The sequence below is a fragment of the Aedes aegypti genome, chromosome 1, assembly GCF_002204515.2.
Source record: "Aedes aegypti strain LVP_AGWG chromosome 1, AaegL5.0 Primary Assembly, whole genome shotgun sequence".
Lineage (NCBI taxonomy): Eukaryota > Metazoa > Arthropoda > Insecta > Diptera > Culicidae > Aedes > Aedes aegypti.
Window position 1 is genome coordinate 270,056,060 of NC_035107.1, and position 26,476 is coordinate 270,082,535.

Here is a 26,476-nt window from a genome sequence, read left to right on the forward strand (position 1 = left end):
GTCGTTATTACCTCTCATGAAACTGACGGTATTCGATTGAGGGTAGCTTGTTCAAACTGCAACCACAAAACTACATTCACGTAGTTTATTTCAGCGTTAAACAGAGTTATGATAACACAGCGTAACAAAAATGACATTTTTGCGTGTCTCAAGGATCAAATTATGTGTCTCTAGTAGATTTGGGGTTGCTGAATCTGGTGCCATTCTCAGAAATGTTCCAGCACGTCACAATTTTTAGCTACAGGTCGCCAAAGTTGTATAAAACACTGGTTTTATTAATGTTTACATGAAATTTAAAGTACAATTTATCATACTTTTTTGTAATCTAATCCACCAAACATGCAAAATAGAACTTGAACTTTCATTAATTTTATTGAAATTGCGCGATTAAATTTTGATAAAACCGATTTTTTCAACATGCTTGCAGTCTCCATACAAAATTCTTCGTTTCTTCTATATGGCAAAATACAACAATTCTCTAAACCATCAAAAAATAACTTTTCCGTTACGAAAGTAATACAAACTTTGATGATAAGTATTGTTATACACATAAAGTTTGAATTCTGTGGCAAATTAAGCCAATATATTACCTTACAAGCTGGCAAACTTGCATGCAAGTTGGCTGAAATAGTCATTTTTTGCATTTTCAACAGTCAATATCTAAAAAACTAGACGTGCTATGACATTTCTGTAAACGGCAATGGATTCAGCAACCCTTAATTAAGTGAATAGCGGTATTTTGGTGCTGGAGACAAAAACGTGTTCCGCAGTGTAATTCATGACACTTTTAATCCACATTGATATATTTTACACATATTCACACACGCAGGCAGAACACAGGGTTTTAGTACGATGTCCGGATTTGAAGTCACTTGCACGTAATTCCGGACAGCAGTTTTTAACGTCAATTAATGTATATTCACACAATATTTCACGGCACTTGTGTTGTCAGATTGTTAAATTATCATTTCTTTCATTTTTATGATGGAAAAGTTGCTAAAAATATACTTTAAACTAGTTATCATCAATTACACGTTATGGTACTTTCGCGCGATTGAAAAGAATACAAACTTCACTGTAGAAGAATGACGTTCAACTGCAGGAACATTTTTGCATTTGTTTTCTATTATTTCATTTGCAATGGTAACTAGATTATAAAGGATTGTAAAATGATCACCATTATTATAAGTTAAAATTATGAATATATTCAAGCAGTTTAATATTCAATTATGCCTTTAATCAATGAATAATATTCGAGTGTCCGGATATTGGTACCGTCCGGATTTTGATTCACCACGGTAGATGATGGAGTTGGATTTCCGTGCGTTTCTTTTGCTCATTCTCTAATGCGATGTTTACACTGATGTATATTTTCATACGAATTTCAATAATTTAATAAAACAACTTTCCTTACAACATATCTTATTCCCTACATCTTCCTCCTCCTCCACTCTTCAATTATAATTTACACAATTAAACGCAAAATCAAGTGTTTATTAATAAAAATCTTTTTTTATAACAACTACTCAATAAAATAAACAAAAAACATTTTTTTAAATTTATGTACATTTGAATAGGCTGTTCTTTGCAACACCAAATCAATATTAAAGCATATCTATATACCAATGAAAAGCATCAATAGCAATTCAAAATAAGTTATGATGAAACTGAGGTGCCGCTAATCCTGTAAATAGAAATAGTGTGTAAATTTTATTGTTTTCAAGGTATTAATCAATATAACAACAATAAAATCAGAAAATAGTACTACAACTGCCAAGTTAATTTCATTTACAAACTTCAACTTTCCAACCATGACTATTACTGAATCAGCACATTATCTCTCGGATGGAGCTAATCAGGCTCCAGAAGAGTCCAACGACCAATAAAATAAGAAAATACTACTACAACTGCCAAGTCAATTTCATTTACACATTTCAACTCTCCAACCATGACTATTACTGAATCTACACATTCTCTCTCGGATGGAGCATATCAGGCTCCAGGAGAATCTATCGAACAATAAAATCAGAAAATACTACTACAACTGCCAAGTCAATTTCATTTGCACATTTCAACTCTCCAACCATGACTATTACTGAATCAGCACATTATCTCTCGGATGGAGCTAATCAGGCTCCAGAAGAGTCCAACGACCAATAAAATAAGAAAATACTACTACAACTGCCAAGTCAATTTCATTTACACATTTCAACTCTCTAACCATGACTATTACTGAATCTACACATTCTCTCGCATGGAACTTATCAGGCTCCAGGAGATTCTATCGAACAATAAAATCAGAAAATACTACTACAACTACCAAGTCAATTTCATGTACAAACTTCAACTTTCCAACCATGACTATTACTGAATCTGCACATTCTTTCTCAGATGGAGCTTATCAGGCTCCAGAAGAGTCATACACTGTTGAATTCAGAAAATTAGCATAAAATATTTCGTGTTTATTTCGTTTTTCGCGTTCAGAATCTCCAACAATTCTCATTTTTCAGTTAACAAACGCTTGTTTAATTACGCTGCGGAACACTTTTTTGTCTTAAGCAAGAATATACCAATATTAACCCAATTTTAAGTTGCTGAATCCATTACCCTTTTCAAAAATATCATAGCACGTCTAGTTTTTTGAGATATTTGCTGTTGATAATGTATAATTTGACGATTTCAGCCAACTTGCATGCAAGTTTGTCAGCTGAATTGATGAATCATATCTAAAATTTTATGTAAACATTAATACACATGTATTTAAACAACTTTGATGACCTGTAACTAATAATTGAGATGTGCTAGAAGCATTCTGAGAACGGCATGAGATTCACCAATCCCAAATCTACTAGAGACACATAATTCGATACTTGAGATACGCAAAAATGTTACGCAGTGTTATCATGCCCATCAATTAATTTATAATCATGCTCATTCGCAAGCTATTTTTTCCGTATGGTTACCATTCGAATCTTTTAAATTTGAGTAGAAATAGCCATGGCAATTCCTATGCCAATATTGTAGTTTCAGTTCCTCCCTTTGTGAACTCCTTCGGACGGATAAACGTTCGAATTATTTCTAGTCCAATGGAAATATACATGCTTACGTCGCCTCAGCGTCTATCCCGGCTTTTCATTAACGGAGAATCATGGAATCAACAGTAACTGTATCTACTTCCAGTAAAATTTCTCCCTCTGATTTTGGTTTTTGAACTGAACAATTGCATCAAATGTTTGGTATACTGTTCAAAACCACCGGGGGGAGGGGGTACGTTTCGCTTAAAGACGTTTTCCATAAGAGATGGTACACAAATTATGTCACGCTAAACTTCAACTTTTTTGACCACAAAAAGATCCTGGACCGACCGGGAATCGAACCCAGACACCTTCAGCATGGCTTTGCTTTGTAGCCTCAGACTCTAACCACTCGGCTAAGGAAGGCAGAGGACGATAATACGAACAGCAATTCCAATGGCAGAATTTTATTAGATGAGTGCAGGATATTTAGGATATTTCTCAATTCTATACCCAGATATATCTTCTTGTTTTCACTTTAAGAGAAACCCTTCCACGATTGGTCTTAACCGACTCTACACTGAGGCAAAAATACTTAAATTTTCCATAAATCAAGACTTATGAACCAGCCAAATTATGCTTTCAATGCACGCTTAAACATTTCGAAAATGCGATCATAAGTCTCATAAGTGCGAGCTTTGAATTCTTTAACAACAATTACTTGAAATATTTATCATAGCAATCGCTAGAAGAACTACTCCGCTTTCGATGTTGGCTACAAGTTAATCGAAAACAGATCACATGTTATCAAAACATGTCAATTTTTGTGCACGCCTGAAATAAAAGGCGGACAACATTATCGATTGATAAAACGATTTGAGATAATACCATTGCGTTTATTACCGAATTTCATTGATTGACTTATGAAATTCATTACCAAAATCATAAGTAAAACTTACAAATTTCAACAATAATCGTTGTGGCGCCAAATCATAATTATTCCTTAAAAAAATATTAAGTTTTTTTGCCTCAGTGTAGTTACATTTGTATCCAACTGGTTACTCACGCTAATTTTGATTCTGATTGTTTCCTGTTACATTTCACATATTCTATTTATTTACGAGCCGACTGGAAAGTTGGTGACAAGAAAATTGGAAGAAACCTTCTGAATTTGACAACATATTTCAACAGATTTTTCGTAAGATCCAGTGTGGACTATTGAGCTCTTGAACGAAATCTTTTAGCGAAAACCTGGGTTTCAGAAACTCTCTTATGTAGTTTATTGTGACGCAATTCTTTTATAAATATGAATGCCGAAGACAATCTTTTGAAAAATCAAATATTAGAATGATGTCCGTAGCGAAACTGAAGTAGATTTCAACAAATATTCTATAGCCCATGAAAGCTAAGGAAAGTTTGGCTGTATAGCCACACCCTAACGCTTCCATCCAATGTCAGATTTCCATCATATTCGCCACCTCTTCTCAGAGCGGCTGATGCGATTGTGTATCGATTGAATATCAATCACTTCCAGCCGGTCGGCGCTGTCCCAATTATTCACACCCAATTGCTCACCTCACAATATCCCGTTTGTGTTGCTGGTTCGTGGCGCTTCTTCAAAGCCTTGGCACCGCCGCCCTCAGAGGGTCTCTAATCTGCCAATTTGCTTTCAATCATCGTCTTTGGCACCACCCGTCAATAATGGTTTTCACCGGCCGAAGATGGTAGCGGAGGCATTTTTGGTTTTCTCAAATCGAACTTTAATTTCTTAAAGCAAAATTTTAAGTGTATGACGACGAAATTTATTGAAAAGTTCAAAATTTCAGATATATATTAAACGATTCTAAGGAATCGAAAGCTTTTCACAAAACATTCTACAGTCGAAGCTTGTTGTAACGACATCGCAAGGGACCGTCGTAATAGAGAAAAGTCATTATAGAGTATAGTAATAACACTAAAATATTTTTCAGGAGACCGAAAAATGTCGCTACAAAGAGCGTTTGTCACTATAAAAGTTGTCGTTATAACGAGATTCGACTGTACTTGTAAATAAAATATGCATTTGGACTTTTTTTTCGTTTTTTTCCAGTTTACAGTCTTCATCCTGGCAAGATATTTAACTTCACATATCTTATTTATTGGAATCCCTTTCAACTTGTGGACATGTCTACTAAAAGGTTGCAAATAAGGAGCGTTTGGTTCATGTGGGAATATTATAAGTTGAGTTGTGGAAGCATTAGGAGAAATACTCCATTTTTGCAAGTATGAAGAAAAAATATCTAAACTTTTTTGTAATCTACTACAGATGACACACAGACTTCGCCTTTGGCGAAGAGGCCTGTGTCATCCGCAAACAAAGATTTTTGACATCCTTCAGATAGCTCAGGTAATTTGTCTCAAAATGCAGTCTTGAGGGATACCAGCTCTTAAGGAAGTCTTTCAGACTAGAAGATTTTCAGTCGTACATATTGAGAAAATCTTGTCGTAGAAACATTTTCCTAGATAAAAGCCATTTCGTAGGCAAAGTTGTTATATTCCAAGTTATTACATTCATCCCACATCTAAGCATAAAAGAAATACTGAAAACAAATTTCTCCACGTCCATTGAAGTGCCTTTTCCATCACTCTCCATACAGCCATTATCCCCACGATTCAACAGAAATCGATTTCAACAATTTCTCTTTTTATTTTTCTCCTTTTCAGGTAAGTGTCACGTTTCATCTTCCAAGAAAACTGGACCATCGTCGTCTTCGTCGGTCCGAGGCCACAGATCCTCTCGTTCGCACACCGCAATCACTCAAGTCAAGTAGGTACCTAAATAGCCTGCAGGTTTCTTGTCAAACCAAGTTTCCCACAACCACACCGGGGCCACTCGCAACTCGATCCAAAGAACGCCCCCCTACCACAACCACCCCCGTCATTCATCAATCGTTTCTTCAAGATGGTGTTGAACGGTGTACAGTGGCGAAAAGCCGAAAAAAAGCTCAAAAATTGATGTCAAAATTTCATATGTATGTCGTGTGTTCCAACTAAGAATCAAATTTTTAACTGAAAAGAACAATAAATGAGTCTCCTGGATTCAGCATAGTAAAATCAGCAAATGATAAAATGTTCAGGCATTTTGTTCAATTTTTAAGTTTTTTTTTTCAAGTTTTCCATGAAAACTCGCCACTGTCCATCGTCCCGGAGGGCATCCAATCTCCGAAGATGCTGACGACGCTGAGCTTCGGTATTATGTGACACGAATGACGTGATTATAAACTTTTCCATTCGCAATCCATCAGTTTGCTCCCGGTTCAAGTGTTTTGCTGGCAGGAAAAGCGACGTGTCTGACTACTGATCGGATTCGGATTTCTGAAGCTCAAGTCTTAGCTCGACTCGAAGTCTTCGACTTGGAAAAGATTTTTCCTCGTCGGAATAATGTTGTCTTTCTTAATCGATTGATCCGGTGTGAAGTGCGGGTGGAGAAAAATGCTTGGTGTTTAACCGAGAAGGAATGTCATTTAGTTGAATATGAGGGAAATCGTAACTTATGGGAATTTTTGGAAATGAAATTTCCAAGCATTAAATCCTGTTGAGGATAGCAACATAATCTTGTTCAGCATTACGACAGAATCCTGTTCAGGATTCCGACAGCATCTTGTTCAGGATTCCAACAGAATCCTGTTCAGGATTTCGAGAGAATTCTGTTCAGGATTCCAACAGAAACTTGTTGAGAATTCCGGCAGAGTCCTGTTCAGAATTCCGACAGCTTCCTGTTCAAGATTTCAACAGAATCCTGTTTAGAATTCTTACAGAATTCTATTCAGTATTCCGACAAAATCCTGTGCAGGATTTCGACAGAATATACATCCGTATTCCGACAGCTTACTGACGGATTTCCGACAGACAGATTTTTGACAGAATCTTGTGTAGGGTTCCGACACAATCCTGTTCAGGATTCCGAAAGAAACTTGTTCAGGACACCGACAGAATCCTGGTCAGGTTTCCGACAGATTTCTGTCCAGAATTCCGACAGGGTCCATGTCAAGATTTCGACAGTCTTGGTCAGGATTCCGAGAGAATGTTGGTCATGATTCCGACAGAATCCTATCCCGATTTCTGACAGAGTCCTGTGCAGGATTCCGACAGAACTCTGTCCAGAATTCCGACAAAATCCAGTTCAGTATTCTGACAGAATTCTGAGTAGGATACCAGCAGAACCCTGGTCAGGACTCCGACAGAATCCTATCCAGAATTCCGAAATAATCCTGTTCAGGATTTCGACAGAATCCTGTTTAGAATCCTGTTCCGGATTCCAACAGATTTTCGACGGATTTCCGACAGACTGGGTTTTGACAGAATCTTGTGTAGGGTTCCGACACAATCCTGTTCAGGATTCCGAAGGAAACTTGTTCAGGACTCCGACAGAATCCTGTTCAGGATACCGACACAATCCTTTTCTGAATTCCGACAGCTTCCTGTTCCGGATCCCGACAGAATCCTGATCAGGTTTCCGCCAGATTTCTGTCCAGAATTCCGACAGGATCCATGTCAAGATTTCGACAGTCTTGGTCAGGATTCCGAGAGAATGTTGGTCATGATTCCGACAGAATCCTATCCCGAATTCTGACAGAGTCCTGTGCAGGATTCCGACAGAATTCTGTCCAGAATTCCGACAAAATCCAGTTCAGTATTCCGACAGAACTATGAGTAGGATACCAGCAGAATCCTAGTCAGGACTCCGACAGAATCCTATCCAGAATTCCGAAATAATCCTGTTCAAGATTTCGATAGAATCCTGTTTAGAATTCGGACAGAATTCTTTTCAGCATTCCGACAAAATTCTGTGCAGGATTTTGACAGAATCTTGTTCCGGATTCCGACAGATTTTCGACGGATTTCCGACAGAATGGGTTTTGACCGAATCCTGTGCAGGGTTCCGACAGAATCCTGTTCAGGATTCCGACAGAAACTTGTTCAGGATTCCGATAGAATTCTATTCATAATTCCAACATAATTATAATCAGGATTCCGAGAGTATTCTGTTCAGGTTTCCGATAGAATCCTGTTCAGGATTTCAAACAGAAACCTTCGCAGTATTCCAACAGAATCCAGTTCTGGATTCTAACACAATCCTATTCAGGAACGAAGGAATCCTGTTCAGGATTCTAACAGAAAACTATTTAAGATTACGTCAGAATCCTGTCGAACTTCTACGACGTGAGTAATGTGCAGCTATAACAACGTGACACCTATTACAGTTTAGGTTTTGCTGTGTATGATACAACTCAGGATTCAGATAGAATATGGCTTTTTTCTAAAAGCAAAAGACTGAAACTTGAATTCGAATCGCTATCATATCATCTAAACACCGTCAACTTGAAACCCTCACAAGCAATGTTCAAACTATGATAGACGAAGCCTTCTCCTTCTGTTCTAAAGGCCAAAGGTCACATCAGTGCTGCAAAATGACGCTCAACCTACACACCATAATGCCTACAACGCCTTCAGCGAACCGTTCACAGCAGTTAAGCCATCCACTTTGTACGAGGTGCGATGGCCGGAGCGTTTTTCTAGTTTGTGGTTTCGATCCGATCTGCGCCGCCCCCATTCGAACGGTTTTTTTTTCTGCCCTCCCAAAGTGGTCGCCCTTCTTCTTGTATCTTTTCCTCTTACTGATCTGTCGCTGTTAGCGGTTAAGAACTGTATCGAAAAGTAATAAGCAACATATCCAGCTGTCCCAGAAAAATTGAATCGATCTTACCAACTTTTGATAATTATATCCTCTATATGCAATACCACGGTACTTTTTTTCATAATTTGTCATAATATTTTTAATCATTTTAAAATACTGCTTCATAAGCAGAAGGTCATGGGTTCCATCCTAGGTCCGTCCCTTTCCTCGTACTTTGTAGTTGTATCTTTTACTTGCTTCTATCTTCCACTCCTAATCTATCGCACACGACCTATTCGTTCATAGCATTTGCTAGCAACAGAGATGGACAAAAAAAAAACCGTTTCCCTTCGCTTTTACTCTTCCATCATTCTAGTACGCCTTTCCTTACGCCTGATACATAGACAGTCTGCTAACCAAGAGCAAGTTTCTATCCACAAAGTTACCTTTCCCCTATACCATCCCGCATGAACTGACGTAGATGCAGGGGTATATCCGGTCTACTGTAGGCCAATTTAAAATGCAACATCTATTCCTGACCCTACCCCTTCCCCTCATCATACTTCATTCTGACGCAGCAGGAACCATTGTTGCCTAAAAATAGAAGATCACCAGCACTTAATACACTAAGGGTGTCTGTTAACCCCAAACAGACATCTTGTTGGTTCCTTGTGTAAGTGCACACGGATAAAAATCTGATTCCCAAATCATGATTTACAAGTCATGAAATTCATAATTTGGTTTGGTCATGATACCAGGACCACAAATCATGGTTCCTGGAGTCATAATCATGATTTCTCATAAGCGTAACATCCAGACTGACAACACTAAACGGGGTACATTGCATAATTTCATTCGTTTCAATCACCTTCATTTGAACAAAATGAAGTGGTAGTGTGGTAAGGTATTGTACTCTCAATCAGAAGGTTTTTGGTTCAAATCTCGCTCTCGTTTTTTTTTATTTATATTGTTGATCATAAATGGATGCGCGACTCATGATTTTTGGAATGTGATTCATGATTTCGAGCGATTCGCATCAAAAACACAACGCGTGTGTTGCGTTACGGCAATTTGACTCATGATGTCATGAGTACAAATCAAGGTGTATTTTCATAAGCTGAAAACACTCTGAAATAATGATATCATGTGTCATAATCTTGTTTTTGGATTCTGATTTCTACCCGTGCAGCTGATCTAGCGATAATGGAGTAGCAACCACGGGCGGCCAATCAAGCTCAAGGTCAAGCTCTTTCATCTTTCACTCATTTCACTTATTCCATGTGCATTCGTAAGGTTTTATCAATCGCTAGCAATCATAAACTATATATTATACGGTTTGACAAAAATGTCGATACGAAAAGATGCAGAACAAGCATCTAGAATGTTGCTCCTTTTTTTTCGGTACAGTCCTTATCCGTCGAAAGAAGCCTCCTCCGCTCAAGCTCTCATGCAACATTAACCGAGAAATATTTGTATTTTAATACGTATTATGGAGCTGTACAGCTCTCTTCGTCTGCCCTCCGGATTCCAGCAGCAATATTGCTTCGGTTCGTGTCCATCTAGACCACTGACGACTGCCTCCGGCCAGAGAGCAAAAGGATAAAAATAACAGAAAAGCCAAGAATGGCATTTATAAAGTGAAAGACATACTTTTATTTAGACCATATTTCGCTTTATCCGGCTCCCTATCTGCTGCTGCTGCTGCTGCCACATCCAGTCGGAGTTCGGTCTTGGACGGAGAGCATTCTTCCTTTCTTCGGGATCTTCGGTTGGAAATGTGGAGAAGATTACTTCATCTTGGTGGCCACCATAAAAGCACATAATCGGGACGACCTCCTTTCCACGGCTCGCTGCTGACTCCGCATTCCACTTCCATTCCGGTCGCGGTGGCAAACTGAGCCAGGGCAGAGAGCAACAATGCCATCTCCAGTTTCAAGTCTGGAGGAACGACGCATTTATCCACCCCTTTAGTTCATGACATTTGAGGAGCACTCACTTGTTTTCCTTTTTTAAGACGGAATCACTGAACCGTGATCAATTCTATTACGCATTTGACCCTTCCACGGATCATTGATCCCGGCAATTTTCAATCAAAATCGACCAAATCTGTTTTCTCAATCCGAGATGGAATCCCTTAAGCAGTCGCAAACCGGGAATGATACCTTCGCTTTCTTCGGACGATTATTACAGCAATGTCCATTATCGTTATCAAAGCTTGACCTCGTTCTTCTCTACCCGGCATCATCATCATCATCATCACTGTCAGCAACATTTGAAACCGGGGAAAATGCAAGAATGACGCTCATTCCCATTCAGACGATACAATGTTCTACTATGAGCGAGAAAACACACTGGTTGGCTATATAAAGCTTCGACTACCGCGCTGAACCGTGTATGAGCTCTACGTATACGCCTCGCAATTCTCCGCTCACCCCTTGTACATGGACGTAGCCAGGATTTCTATCAGGGCGAACGATCTTCAAGACATCAGTCACCAATTTCTCAAAAATGTACAACTCTTAATTGACTGACGATCTAGTCCCAAGAAAACTCCGTTTTTTCGGTAATGTCCCAAGAACAATTCATCGAAGGATATATCAAGGAAACCCGTCAAGATTTCCACAAAATTTTCTTCCAGATTTGTGTTTTTAGAAAATGCACCCGGAATATCTGCAGACTATTCTAGAAAAAAAAATCTATTGCTTTATAAGCACAAGAATTGGGTAATAATTATCTTAAAAATATATTAAACCTTTGTAGGGGTATGTGACCATCATCATCATCATCATTATCATGAGTTTTACCAGTTTAGTAAACTGGTAAGCAATAAACTTTAGTTTATTTTTAGATCGTCATCCAAATTTCAGCCAATTCGAACCACCAGAAGCTGAGATGCTGATCCTTAAACTTGTACAATTCGTATGGAAAACCAGCATTTGGTTAGTAACTTTTGTCACTAACTGTATGCGTGTCATATTCGACAAAACAACTAAGGCTGGAAGTTCTTGTTGTTTATGATAAGACATTTCTGGAATCTTTGCAAAATTCATGATTTATAAAAATGTCATCGTGTCAGACGACATTAATTCCACAGTGTTTGTATTTCTTGATGTTCATTCCACAGCTCGGGCTGCGTGTGAGGTGACGGTAGCGGATGAGTTCAGAGTAATCATTTGACTGCTGACCATTGAAGCGAAATGAATGTCGAATGTTTACTGCACTGGGTAGCGCTCAACAATGTTGAGTTAGTTTGTGACGTGTAAATCAAAGAACTAGATTTTTGAAGTTTTTTGTGTAAATAGAAAAATACAATTTTAAGTGTTGTAATTCAAATACGAACATTTGTCTCATAGGTGGCAAAAGTTCGAGCTCTAAATAAAAACAAAATCATGAATCGCAGATTGTGTAATATGATACTTGAAATACTCATCTTCTTCTCTTGGCCACGGACTGTTTTTGTTTTGGCTTCTCGTACTAAAATTCAGTTAAAAACCAATGTCATGTTTTTTGTTTATTTTTACATTTCATCCTTTTCTATTAATAAAATGAAACACTGGGAGTTATAAGAGTTTTGTAGTTTTATTTTATTACTTCTGCCATTTAAAACTCTTAGAGAGCTGATTTTTAATATTTAACCTTCATCCAGCCAACATACTTTTGCATCCTAAAAAACACACTTAAACCTGCATAATTTTTTGTTTCGTAATATGAAGACTTCTCCATGAATTCTTCCACGGATTTCTTCAGGAATTCTAACAAGAACTCCCAAAGGGACTCCCCATGGGTTCCATAAGGGATTATCCAGCACTTTTTTTTAGAAATTACTCCTTCAGGAATTCTTCAATAATACAGATTTGTTCTTGACAGAAATTGCTTCGCGGATTTCTCCCGTGACTCTTCCTCAAAAATTCACTGGAATTTTTTCAGGGATTCCCTTAGTAATTTTTCCATAAGCTACTTGTTGTATTTCTTAGTGAATTTTTCTGTAAGTTAATTTGGCAAGGAATGAGAGATATTTTTGAGAACATCTCCATGAATTTCTTCAAAGATTTCACCAAGAAAGAATATCAGATATTTTCAAAAAATTCCTTTAGGAATATTTCCGGAGACTTTTTCGAGAATACCCCCTGGAACTCCTCCCAGAGTTTCACCAGTAATTCTGCCAGGAATTCGTCCAGTTAACATTCCGAAATATCTCCAGAATATTCCTTCAATGATTCCTCCGTAGATTGGTCTTTCTCAGATTAATTCATTGAGTTTATAAGGATTTCTGCTAGGAATTCCTTTAAAAATTTCCAAAAGGATTTCACCAGATATTATTTTCAGAACTCCACTTAACTCTCGTCATTTATTTAAGAGAATATATGAAAAGTTTTCGATTTCTAAGATAATTCTTAAAAATAAGCCCCTATAGAAAATTCTGGAGAATTTTTTTGTTAAATCTGGAGGGATCCATGCAGAATTTTTTTTTTGTAGGATACCATTGATAAATTCTTGATTGAATTCCTTAAAGGGTGTCTGGAGAAATCCCTCTAATGAATTCCAGAGAAAATTGCTGTTCAAATATCTGGAGGAGTCCCTGAAGATACATGGAAGAATGCTTGGAGGAATTATGTGAGGTGTTGAGAAATTTCTGAAGGAATCACTTAAGAAGTTCCTGAAGGAATCTCTGCAGGAATTCCTGAAGAAAGTTATGGAGGAATTACTTTTGGAATCCCTCCTGAAGAATGATCAGGAGGAATATTTGGAAGAATTCCTGAATGAATTCTTGAGGGAATTCCTGGAAGAGCCCTTGGAGGAATTCCTAGAGAAATACTTGAGGAATTTTCTGGAGAAGTACATGGAAAAATATCTGAAGAAATTCTTATAAAAATTCCTGCAGAAATTTCTAAACGGATTTCTGGAAGACACCATGAAGCAATCTCTGTAGAAATTCTTCAAAAAATCTGTGAAATGGTTAAAAACTTTAAAGTTTTTTCTTAAGGAATTGTTCGAGCAAATCCCTGGATGAAATCCGGGAGGAGTTCCTGAAAATTCGCTTAAGAAATTCCTAGAGCGAACCTTCAAAGAATTTCTTGAGAAATTCCTGAAGGAAGTACTGTAAGAGTTTCTGGAGGTATCCCATGAAAAAAATCCTTAGGAAACCCCTAAAAATATGTGCAGACCGTCGAGCAAACGTACATTCTCCTATTTTGAGGGATTACTTAAGAAATTTTTCACAAAATTTTCAGAGAAATTTCTGGTAAATTGTCTGAAGGATTCTTTTAAGAAAATCCTGAAGGACATTTTTGGGACAAGCCCCCATAAAAAATTCTGGAGCAATTTTTTGTTAAATCTGGAAGGATTCATGAAAAAAAAATTTCCGTAGAAAACCATTGATAAATTCCTAATTGAATTGCTGGTAAGAGTGCCTGGAGAATTCCCTTAATGAGTCCCTGAAGAAATCTCTGCAGGAATTCCTGATGCAAGTTCTGAAGGAATTATTGTTGGAATCCCTGGAGCAATGTCTGGAGGAATCCTTGAAGTAATTTTTGAAGAAATCCTTTCGGAATAGAGGAATGTAGAAATTTCTTGTGGAGTTCCCGAAAAAAAAACACTTGTGAAATGCCTTGAGCAATCCTTCAAGCGATCCCTTTAGAGGTTTCTGGAAAAATTCCTGTAAGAGTTCCTGGATGAATCCGCACAGAAGCTCCTTAGAAAAATTCTGGAAGAATACTTGGAAGAATTCCTGAGATTTTTTGGAAAACTTCATGGAACAATCTCTGGAAAAGTTCCTGAAGAAATCTTTGAAGGAAATTTGTGACATTAAACGTATTTCTTGCGGAATTGTTCGAGCATTTCCTGGACGAAATCTTGATGGAGTCCCTGGAAATTCCCTTTTTGAGAAATTCATGAGGAAACCTCTGTAGATATCTCTGCAGGTGTTCTGGAAGATATATGAGAGAATACCTGGAAGAATTGTGAGAGAAATCCCTAGAGTGAATAAAGCTCTAAAGGAATTGCTTATGAAAGATCTAGAGGAATTACTGTTAGAATACTTGGAGAAATCCTAGGAGGAGGAATTCTTGGAAGAATATGAAATTTTATTCTGGAGGAACTTTCAAGAAATTCTTGAAAATCCTCTTGAGGAATTCCTGGAGCAATCCTGAAGAAATCCCTGTTTTAATCTCTGGGAAAGATTCTGCAGGAAACATACAAGAATCCCTGGCGGAATTGTAAAAGCAATCCCTTAAAAAAATTCTGAACGAGAAATTTTCGGAGGAATCCCTGCAGGAGTTCCTAAATTCCTTGAAGAAAACATGGAGCAATCTCTGTATAAGTTCCCGAAAAAAATCTGAAGGGGTTTCTGGAAGAAACGCTCGAGGAACATTTTGAGGAATTTTATGAAACATCTGTGAATTGGCTTGATTTTTATTTATTTAGTTGGTATTACATCAATTAATTTGATAAAACCTCGTTAACGATGTTACGCCAATTTACTCGGTCCATGGCTGTTTCTCTCCAACTTCGATTTTGGCCCACGTTCTCCAGATCTTGTTGCACCTGATCAAGCCACCTCGCTCGCTGTGCTCCTCGCCTTCTTGTGCCAACCGGATTCGACGCGAACACCATCTTTGCAGGATTGTTGTCCGGTAGTCTTGCAACATACCCTGCCCAGCGCACCCTTCCGGCTTTCGCAACCTTCTGGATACTGGGTTCGCCGAAGAGCCTAGCGAGCTCGTGGTTCATTCTCCGCCGCCACACACCGTTTTCCTGTACTCCGCCAAAGATCGTCCTAAGCACCCTTCGTTCGAACACTCCAAGTGCTTGCAGGTCCTCTTCCAGCATGGTCCATGCTTCATGTCCATAGAGAACCACCGGTCTTATAAGCGTTTTGTACATGGTACATTTGGTGCGAGCGTGAATCTTTCTCGACCGCAGCTTCTTCTGGAGCCCATAGTAGGCGCGACTTCCACTGATGATGCGTCTCCGTATTTCACGACTAACGTTGTTATCAGCCGTTAACAAGGATCCGAGGTAGACGAACTCATCAACCACCTCAAAAGTATCCCCGTCTATCGTAACACTGCTTCCCAGGCGGGCTCTGTCGCGCTCGGTTCCGCCTATCAGCATGTACTTTGTTTTTGACGCATTCACCATCAGGCCGACTTTTGTCGCTTCAAGTTTCAGGCGGGTGTACAGGTCTGCCACCGTTCCAAATGTTCTGCCGACAATATCCATATCATCCGCGAAGCAAACAAATTGGCTGGATCTTGTGAAAATCGTACCTCGGTTATTAAACCCGGCTCTCCGCATGACACCTTCTAGCGCGATGTTGAACAGCAGGCATGAAAGTCCATCACCCTGTCGAAGTCCCCGGCGGGATTCGAACGAACTGGAATGTTCACCCGAAATCTTCACGCTATTCTGCACACCGTCCATCGTTGCTCTTATTAGTCTTGTGAGCTTCCCGGGAAAGCTGTACTCGTCCATGATTTTCCATAGCTCTTCGCGGTCGATGCTATCATAAGCCGCTTTGAAATCGATGAACAGGTGATGCGTTGGGACTTGGTATTCACGGCATTTCTGGAGGATTTGCCGTACAGTGAAGATTTGGTCCGTTGTCGAGCGGCCGTTGATGAAACCAGCTTGATAACTTCCCACAAACTCATTTGTTATTGGTGATAGACGACGGAAGATAATCTGGGATAGCACTTTGTAGGCGGCATTCAGGATAGTGATCGCACGATAGTTTTCACATTCCAGTTTGTCGCCCTTCTTGTAGATGGGGCATATGACCCCTTGCTTCCACTCCTCCGGCAGCTGTTCTGTTTCCCAGATTCTGACAATCAGCCGGTGCAGACAGGCTGCCAACCTCTCCGGGCCCATTTTGATGAGTTCAGCTCCAATACCATCCTTACCAGCGGCCTTGTTATTCTTGAGCTGGTTGATGGCATCCTTAACTTCCCTCAATGTGGGGGCAGGTTGGTTTCCTTCATCCGCCGTGCTGACGTAGCCACTTCCTCCGCTGTCGTGACCCTCGGCGCCTGTGTTCTCCGTGCCATTCAGGTGTTCATCGTAGTGCTGCCTCCACCTTTCAATCACCTCACGTCCGTCCGTCAAGATGCTTCCGTCCTTATTCCTACACATTTCGGCTCGCGGCACGAAGCCTTTTCGGGATGCGTTAAGCTTCTCGTAGAACTTTCGCGTTTCTTGTGAACGATGCAGCTGTTCCATTTCTTCACATTCTGCTTCTTCCAGGCGGCGCATTTTGTCCCGGAATAGGCGGGTTTGCTGCTTACGTTTTCTTTTATATCGCTCCACGTTTTGTCGCGTTCCTTGCTGCAGCATTGCAGCTCGCGCTGCATCCTTCTCCTCCAAAACCTGCCTGCATTCATCGTCGAACCAATCGTCACATGTCCTCCTTTCCACGTACCCGACGATGCTCTCGGCTGCGTTGTTGATGGCTGCTTTTATGTTGCTCCAGCAGTCCTCAAGAGGGGCTTCGTCAAGCTCGCCCTCTTCCGGCAACGCTACCTCGAGATGCTGCGCGTATGCGGCAGCGACGTTCGGTTGGGCCAGTCGCGCTAGGTTATACCGAGGCGGGCATCGATATTTATTTATTTATTATTATCGTCAATCAAAGTAGACTACATGTTAACACTTAAATCTATATACTGCTATATCTTACAGAGTTAAAGTATATTCTTAGGTTACTACGTGACATTGTTAAGTCTATTGTTTCGCAATGTTGATTATATAAACTCATCATTCGGTTTAGAGGAGAAAATTTTGCATAATTAGTACGACGGTGATTAATAAAAAACAAGTTACGATTCCTCAATTGCCGGGAAGGAGTATAAAAATTTAAACTGTTTAATAGGTTAGGAGAATCTATACGATGCGAAACAATACCGTTCACGAATGAAACCATAGCGAATTCGCGGCGCTTTTTCAATGTCTGAATATCAATGAGCATGCATCTTGATTCATAAGATGGAAGAGGGAAGGATGTCCAGCCCAATTTACGAAGAGCATATAACAGAAATTGCTTTTGAACTGATTCAAGACGTTCTTCATGCGTCTTCATAAAAGGAGACCATACAATACTACAATACTCTAATATAGACCTCACGTAAGCGACGTACAAAGTTTTGATAGTGTATGGATCATTAAAGTTAAAACCAAAGCGTTTGATAAAACCGAGCATATTTGTTGCTTTATGTATAATGGTGTTGTAATGATCGATAAAAGTGAGTTTTGAGTCTAAAATTACGCCTAAATCTCTGACCCTATCGCATTTTTCAACGATTTGATTTCCTAAAACTACAGTTGTTTCTTCTGTGTTTCGCTTTCTGCTAAAAGTAATTAAATTGCATTTTTTAACATTTAACTGAAGTAGGCTTTTACTACACCATTCATCAAAAATAGATATTTCACTCAGATAGATGTCAATGTCGTTGGCATACTTGATTTCCATGAATAACTTCATATCATCAGCATAGATAAGAATATTTATATGCTTAAGAATGTAGGAAATATCATTTACATATAATCTGAAAAGAAGAGGTCCTAGATGTGAGCCTTGAGGAACTCCTGATGTAACATGGATAGGATTCGATTTTTTACCATTATATCTTACTATTTGTTGCCGATTTGTTAAATATGATTGTATCCAGTTTAAAGATGGTTTATCAAATCCTATTTTTTCTAACTTGAAGAGTAACATAGAGATGTCAATGCGGTCAAATGCTTTGCTGAAATCAGTATACAGAGCCTCTACATAGTTACCATTGTCCATAGCATTCAAAGTATAATTGGTGAATTCTAGTAAATTTGTAGAAGTGGAACGGCCTTTAAAAAATCCATGTTGTGCATTTGTAATTCTGTTCCTTAATTGCCCAAACAATTTTCTATTAACAATGGATTCAAAGAGCTTTGGAATACAGGAAATTATAGCAATTCCACGATAATTACGAATATCAGTTTTCTTCCCTGATTTGTAAATAGGTACTAAGAATGATTTCTTCCAAATTTTAGGAAATTTGCCGGATTTTAGTGACATATTGAACAGCCAAAACAAAGGAGATGTTAATTCAACAGCAAGCTTCTTCATAAATACTGGAGGGATTTCATCAGGTCCTGCACTTTTTGTGGCATCCAATCCTTTCAAGCCTGATAAGATGTCTTGTACACTTATCTGGTGCACACTAATGTCATTTGAGGAAGCAGGGAAGAATGAAAAATAATTTAGGTCCCGATCCTCTTCTGAAAATGTCGTATAGATTTCTTGGAAAAACGTTGAAAAGAGGTGGCAAATTTCTTCCGGGTTGTTAGCGTCTTTATCGTCAAGTTGCATTTTTGATGGTAGATTGTTTGATTTTAATTTTGTTTTAGTATAGTTAAAGAAACTTCTTGGGCATGACTTTATATCGCTCTCAATTTTTCTATTGTACTCTTCAAGTGCAGAATTTATAGCAATGTTCAACTGTTCACATAAGTCCAGGTATTTCTGCATATTATCATCACTTTCATGCTTTTTATAAATTTTGTGAGCCTTTTGCTTTCGATTTTTTAAATTTCTGATATTTCTATTGAACCAGATGGGATTTTTTGAATTACCAAAAAGTTTTTTCCTTTTGAGAGGTACCTCTTCACGAATAATTTCCATTAGTAAACTATAAAAGATATCAACAGCTTTTTCGACAGTATTTTCTTCTCTGATCAGTGATTGCCAGTCAATTAAATTTATTCTATTTTTTATGTTTTCATAATTTGCATTATCGTATTCATAGATATCCTCATATTCGCACACTGTGGGTCTGCAGTTATTGTGAATAAATAATGAGTATTCTAGTGCTGTATGAAATGCTTCATTCTTCCACAAGGGTGCAATACTTTCATTACCGTAGAAATCTTCTTGGATGTTTGTCAATAGAAAGTCAAGGTAACAATTTTGCCGATTTTTTACATGATTAATTTGGTTCAAGCCCAAAATTGCAATTTTGTCGAAAATTAATTGTAATGTTTCATTTTCCCCGACCACTGGAAGCATGATGCCCTCATTTTCAAAATCAGGGATGAAGTCAGCATTGCGTTGGTTGAAGTCACCATATATGTGTACTTTCACCTCAGGGGGAAGGCCAGATATGATATCTTCAGCATTTTTGAAAAAGGAGTCGTAAGCATGTTTGTTGGCATGATCAGGTGGAAAGTACACTGATGCAAATACATGTTTTTCGTTTTCTATATTTACTTTCACCCAAACATGTTCAAACTCTTTAAATTTCGAGGAACAAATAATTTCAGAATTAAATTTTGAAGAAACTGCAATGAGGACCCCTCCTCCTGATTTTCTTTGTGACATAAGAAAATCACGATCGTCTCTAAAAACGTTATAATCACATCCGAAAACTTCTTCGCTTTTTATAGATTCGTCCCAACTTGTTTCTGTGCCTAATATGATCGGAAAAGATGACGCTAATATGTTTTTATGGATTTGCTTGATTTTTGAAGATCCTCTCATACGATTGAAATTTTGACAATAAACAAGAGCCTCGGAAGCTTTTGGAAGGTCTACATCATGCCTTGCATGATCAGATTCATTTAAGTGTTCATCATTTAAATTAACACAATTCATATCACAACTCGAATGGTTGCCGCAGTCATTTGAGCCTTCGTCATAGCCTAAATTATTAGCAATACATTCATTGCTTGTCAAGGTACTCCTCTGTGAAGTGCGTCAATTCTGGCAAAAACACTGGCAGGAGCACCTTCCATTCAAACGTGCTGGTGCGGCATTCGTTCGGTGTGGCGTATTCGGTTGTCTGTCGCTAGGGTACGGGTTCAGCACTTCTCCTCTCTGGAATGCTATGGTTGGACGATACGAAGTGGGAGGTGGTCTCGAAAATCTTTCCTTCGCTGCTGCTAGTAATTCTCTGTCTAGAAGAGGAGTATTTGCTCTGAAGTCAATATCTTCTGCGGCATTAATATTGCTACGGTTGTAACAGTTCCTACTGGTATTTCTCTGATGGATGATGGAACATCTGTTGTAGCTCGGCTCATTGTAATTTCTTTCATTAACGGTGGTTGGACGCGGGTGACTTTTATTCATATATTTACTCCTTGCGGGTTGTTGTGTGTTTTGTGGCAATCTGTTTCGCCTTTTACGTTTTTGCTTGGCCTTTTCAGCCAGTTTTTGCTGCCGCTCGCGATGCATTTTTCGCGCATCATATGAAGTCCAATCGGCCTTCCATATTTTTTTGTCACCTAATAAACGCCATCCTGAAGTATCTTCGGACTTTTCCATTTCAACTTCTAAACTAGGATACGCCTCATGTGTCAACGGTTCAATGCTTTTTGTAGACAATATGTTTGCTGACCATGCTTTCAGCTCGTCGACAATATCCACAAATAAATTTGGGTTCATACTTGCAGACGTTGTGGCGGCCATGTCCAATTGCAGCTGATTTATTTGACATAGTTCGTCATTTATGTTCCGCAGCTCAGAGGATACATCGGACTTAAATGATTTGACCGTATTTGTCAAATAATCATTGTTTTTCTGGGCAACTATGTCAAGAACCGTCGTTATGTGATTTTTTATAGTTGCAACGCTTCCAGCCAAGCTACTTGACTTGTTGATAATAGCCAGCTCATTTTTTATTGAAGACATCAGAATCTCAAGTCCTTCGAAAGCCTCGTTGATGATGCTTGGTTTTTCATTATTTAAATTGAAGCGATGCAACACTTCTGTATTAGCATGGAGCTGCTCTGTTAGAAGTTTATGCTCTTCATTCAGCTTTTTTATGTCCAATTTTGCTTGTACGAGTTCTTGGCAAGACTCACAGCAAGGCAAAACATATGAGGTGAAGTCAATCAATTTTCTATCTTTCCTCCTCAATGAACTCCGCTGCACAGTAACACCGATACACGCGGCGTGGAATTTACGTGGACACCCCGCACATGTCCACAATACCGAGTCGGCAGAAGCTTCCAAAGCACAAATTTCGCAGTTCATGACGTACGCAAAAAATAGAATAATTAATAACAAAATCGAGTCGCGCGCGGGTTTCAGCGAATAAAAAACACGTCTACTTTGATTGACGATTAAAATGCAATTACCGTACATTGGCTTGATATTTTGATGAAATTTCTATAGGATTTTTTAAGGAGTTCCTGAACAAAAAACAAAATCCTTGAGTAACTCCTAAGCCAATCCTTCAAGGAATACCTTGAGGAATTCATGAAGAAAGTCCTGTGAGAGTTGGGAGTTCCTGAGAAAATCGCTGTAGAAATATCCAAAGGAAATCCCGAAAAACGCTTCTAGTTAAAGGTCTGAAAATTTGGGAAATATAGTCCTGATGATTCCAAAATTATTTCGAATTGGTGGCGCTAGTAAACCATTTTCTTCAAAACTCTGTATCTTAGGATCACAATAAGCTAGAGTGTTGGAGTCTTCACTAAAGTGGTTTAGCAGATCAAGGACTATCTGGCGGTAGTATATTTATTTTGGAACTTATTCGCTAGGGACGCTAACAAATTTCCTTCCACATTCGGTATTCCGAGATCCTGACGAGCTACACAATTGTTTATTGACACATATATTAAGATGTTCAGTAGTCAAATCCGCATGGTTATTAAATAAATAAACTCAGTACGCGTGGTGAAAATAAATAAGAATAAATTATGAATGAATTTATGAAAAATAAAAATAAAATGCGTGCTAGGCTGGGATTCAACTTCAAGCTCAGCCGAGCACGTGGATTTTTTTTATAAATTTACTCATAACTTATCCATCTTTACCACGCGTAATAAGTTAATCAGCTTAAAAGCAACTGTTCAGCAACTGTTAGTTAAAAATGTGATTGGTATGATTTAATTTATTCGTCTAGCTTATAATCCTGATTAACAAGAATGTAGATGTTTTCAGCAATACTGTTGAGAAGATTATGTAAGGATTGTCAGTGATAAACCTGAGTCGCTATCCGCTATGAGGCTTCAGTAACAATTGCATTCACACATTCTTCTTCTTCTTCTTGGCATTGACGTACTCACTGAGACAGAGCCTGCTTCTCGGCTTAGTGTTCTTATGAGCACTTCCACAGTTATTAACTGAGAGCTTTCTTTGCCAAAGTTGCCATTTTGCATTTGCCACTTGATTCGTCGAGTATTCGTATTAAATTTCAAGAAGGAAAAGCTCACAGCTTATCTCAAAAGAAATTCTTAGAATTCTATTCCGTAGAGAATCCCAGAAAAAAACGCTTCAAAAATATTTAGGGCAATACCAAACAATATTCCAGACAAGTTCCTGGAATAATCTTTGAAATAATCCTTTAAATCAAGGAGAACTACCATTTTGTTTCAAACTTCGAACACTCTGTTTTTGTATGACGATTTGGTTGAAATGTTTCGCTGAAATATGTCAACAAATTGCTTGAAAATGACAATCGTTTACGATTCAATTTTGCGTTTTCCAATTTATTTTACACCTCGGGAGTAGTGTTAATTCTCAAATTCAAGGTCAGTAAAACTAGCTCAAATAAATTTGTTTGCGAAATTATTTATTCGAGTACGATGTATTCGTGGTGTTCGGAATTTGAATCAAGATGTTCGAAATATGGGACCAAATAAACGCATTGTTCGACACTTGAATCAAAAGGTTTTTCCATACTTTTACGTAAAAACAATACTAAACAAGTTCGAATAAACATTTTATCAGCACACCCAACAGCTAGCAGTTAGACTAAGCAAAGAAGTTCAAATGTTCACAAATAACAGCTAATTTGATGACTATCCGAAGCATTTGAAGTCACTGTTGGCCTTAAGTGTTCGGAATGTGAGTCAAAACGGAATATGAAAAAAAAATCGTCCGGTATATCTTGGGAACAATTAAGAACAATGCATGGAGGCATCCTTAGTGAAATTTCCGTTTGAATCCCTGGGGTTTTTGGACAAAAACTTCAATAATCTTTGAACGAATGTCTGATTTATTTTTTATTTTTATAAACGAGTTTTTAGTCCTGGGCTAGCTCAACGGTTAGTTCCCTTCCGAAGAAAATCGTCGCTATGACTTTTTACCTCATAAGTGACTATCTCGGGGATGGGATTCGATACCTAGTCCTCAACGCACAGTGGCCCAAAGCTGGCCAAAAGTAAAAAAAAAATGAAGTTTGCGAATTCCTTCTCGAATATTTTTCTTGATTTCTTCAGTAGTAGTAACAATTCCCCAAAGTTTCAGATAGATCGGTGTATATTTCGATTTTTCACGCCATGTGACCTGTAGAGATGTCAGCTGAAATTGACACTTTTAGATTTCCCAAATTTCGTAAAGTTTGTTATATAGTAATTGCAGTTTCTGTACTAAATAATGACTAAATCTTACTCAACCGGTCTCATTCGAAAGAATATACCTTTTGCTTTGTATTGAAGATCTTTTGAATCGTATTTGACATGTTTACCTTTTAATAATGTCAAGTAGTGTAAAATATAGAGCTCCTTCAAATATAAGACAATTTTTCAAAGGTAGTGCAAGATATCTAGGAAACGCTCTAAAATGATCATTTACCCCTCAATGTGTGAAAGTATTCCATAGTATTCGATGTACTATGGCTTTTGCGCCAAAATAGGAAAATTTATTTTTGGGTTTCACTGTGAATCATACCACACCCGATTATGTTTGCGTGCAAAAATAGTTTTCAGTTCAAAATTTCAAAAACCGTGTACAAAAAGTAACACCATTTCTCGACGTTTCATGCAAAAATAAGGTTTTGGCGGAAAAAAATGTATGGAAACTTTTTGTTTTGCACGGCCATGTAAAAAAAATCCGTGCAAAAACAGAATCGGCTGTATTAGATTATCATACTTGTTATTATCCCGAATGGATTCAGAAACCACCAAAAACTTGCCCATGATATTCAACTTCAAATTGTGATGCAAATAATCACATTTAAAAAAATTTCATCTAGATACGGGTTTTATTGATTAAATTAAAAAAAAATATACTATTTTGAACTAATTCTGTCAAATGTACCTGAATCGATTTTTTGCTTTTGTCACTATGTCTATCAAATTTCCTTCAAAAAAAACATGTTATGTCTAATAATAAGTATTTTTGAACGTTTTGTGTAATAATTGTACTCTTGGTTAGCATTTGTATCGAGTGCGAACACTGTGCGACGTGAGAGGCCTGAGTTTTAACAACTACACCAGAACCCACTATGGGCGGTTTCCATACAGACTGGCGGCCAAAAATATTTTTTCCATCTCATGTCCTATTTATGAGTTTTGTGATACAAATTTGATGTTGTATTTTCAAAAACAAGTTTTCGAGACTAACTTTTGAATAGGACCTATAGCGAAAAAATAAGTTCTGTTACTTATTATGCATATAACCCATTTATGCAATTAACGTTGTGCAAACCATTATAAATGTTAGATCTTACACATAAATGATGATATGAATGATTTAGCGGTATTCAGTTATTCTCAGCATTGCTTTTAACTGTTTTTAATAGAAAATGGTTGAAAATATTGGAAAAATTCAAAAAGCCCTAAATTTAAAAAGTGCATATTTGTGCAGCTAAATTCTTAACGATGCTTTAGTTTACATCTCAAAATACCCTTGGAAATGCATTTTCGCCTGGGACAACTTGGGACAAAAAAGTATGGGATGTGTAAAGTTTCGATATAGAATCAAATATATTTTTTTCAGTGCACTCCCCGCATTTTTCCGACCTAAGGTACGAAATTTTATTTCATTTCATATTCAAAGATAGCTTTCTGAATAAGCTTTCGGACAGCGTACAAAGATCTGTATAAAATATTACGATTATGCAGTATGTTATATTCAATGTGTACCTTGTGTTTGCACTGAATTCTTCATTTTTCTTAAAAACTCTAACTTTGACCTACTGTATCAATTAAAATATAAAAGATTGTGCCCTGATATTCCGGGAATAACTTAATAGAAGTGTTTACTATGGAATGTTGTACAAGAAAAACCTATCAGAACAAGTCATTTTTTCGATTATCGACCACCTATTCACCCATATTGGAACCGATCCCTGTATGGCAGAATCTTTAAGATTTTCATAATGATATTTTTAGTAGATTCTTCTCAAGATTTTGATCTTTTACGAAATCTTTGAATGTATTCTGATATGATCATTGGCTTAATCCTGATTTTAGGTTGCACTCCAACAATTCTTCCAAAAATTTAATACACTACAAAAATTTGTTAAAATTGTCTTCTCAGAAAACCAGTTGGTTTTAGTTTTATTTCTTCGTCAGCCAGAGGGAGTAATGGTTCCCCATCCACCCCTCTCTGACTACGACCTTGCCCTTTGACCAAGCGTTTGGCGGTTCGGTTTCGCCTTACTTACGATGGCGCGCCCTGGCGTGGGATTTCGCCTCCATCGCCTAGACACTAACCGTTTACCAACCATTTGTAATCAAAACACAGCCAGAGGTTATTTGCTCACTCTCTGAGCCACCAACTCATCGCACCCCGGACCGACTGACTGCTCTCGAACGATGGAGATAGTGTGTTTCAATGTTGCGTTCCTGGGCTTATTTTTCTAGTGCTTGCTCATCCTCTGTGTTTCAACAGGGGTTCTGGATTAATGTGTATGAACAGCTGCAAAGGAGGCGACCAGCTATGGATGGAGAAAACGATGGTTGCTACAGCTCGACGGATCGAAGCAAGACAAGGATGAATTAGATGTGGTTCTAGTTGGAAAACTATAACCTTGCAAAAATTGAATAGTTTTGCTAGATTCAATGATGGTTCTATTGGACAATTTCCAAATTGGATTCTATCGGGGCT

The 26,476-nt window shown here is 38.1% G+C and overlaps 1 protein-coding gene across 2 annotated transcripts in view; it reads left to right on the forward strand.

Annotated features, from left to right (window-relative positions):
* The window catches only part of LOC5575787 (cytoplasmic polyadenylation element-binding protein 2), a 1,148,023-nt gene that overhangs the window by 841,872 nt on the left and 279,675 nt on the right, over positions 1-26,476 (forward strand). The gene's annotated exons all lie outside the window — the stretch shown is intronic.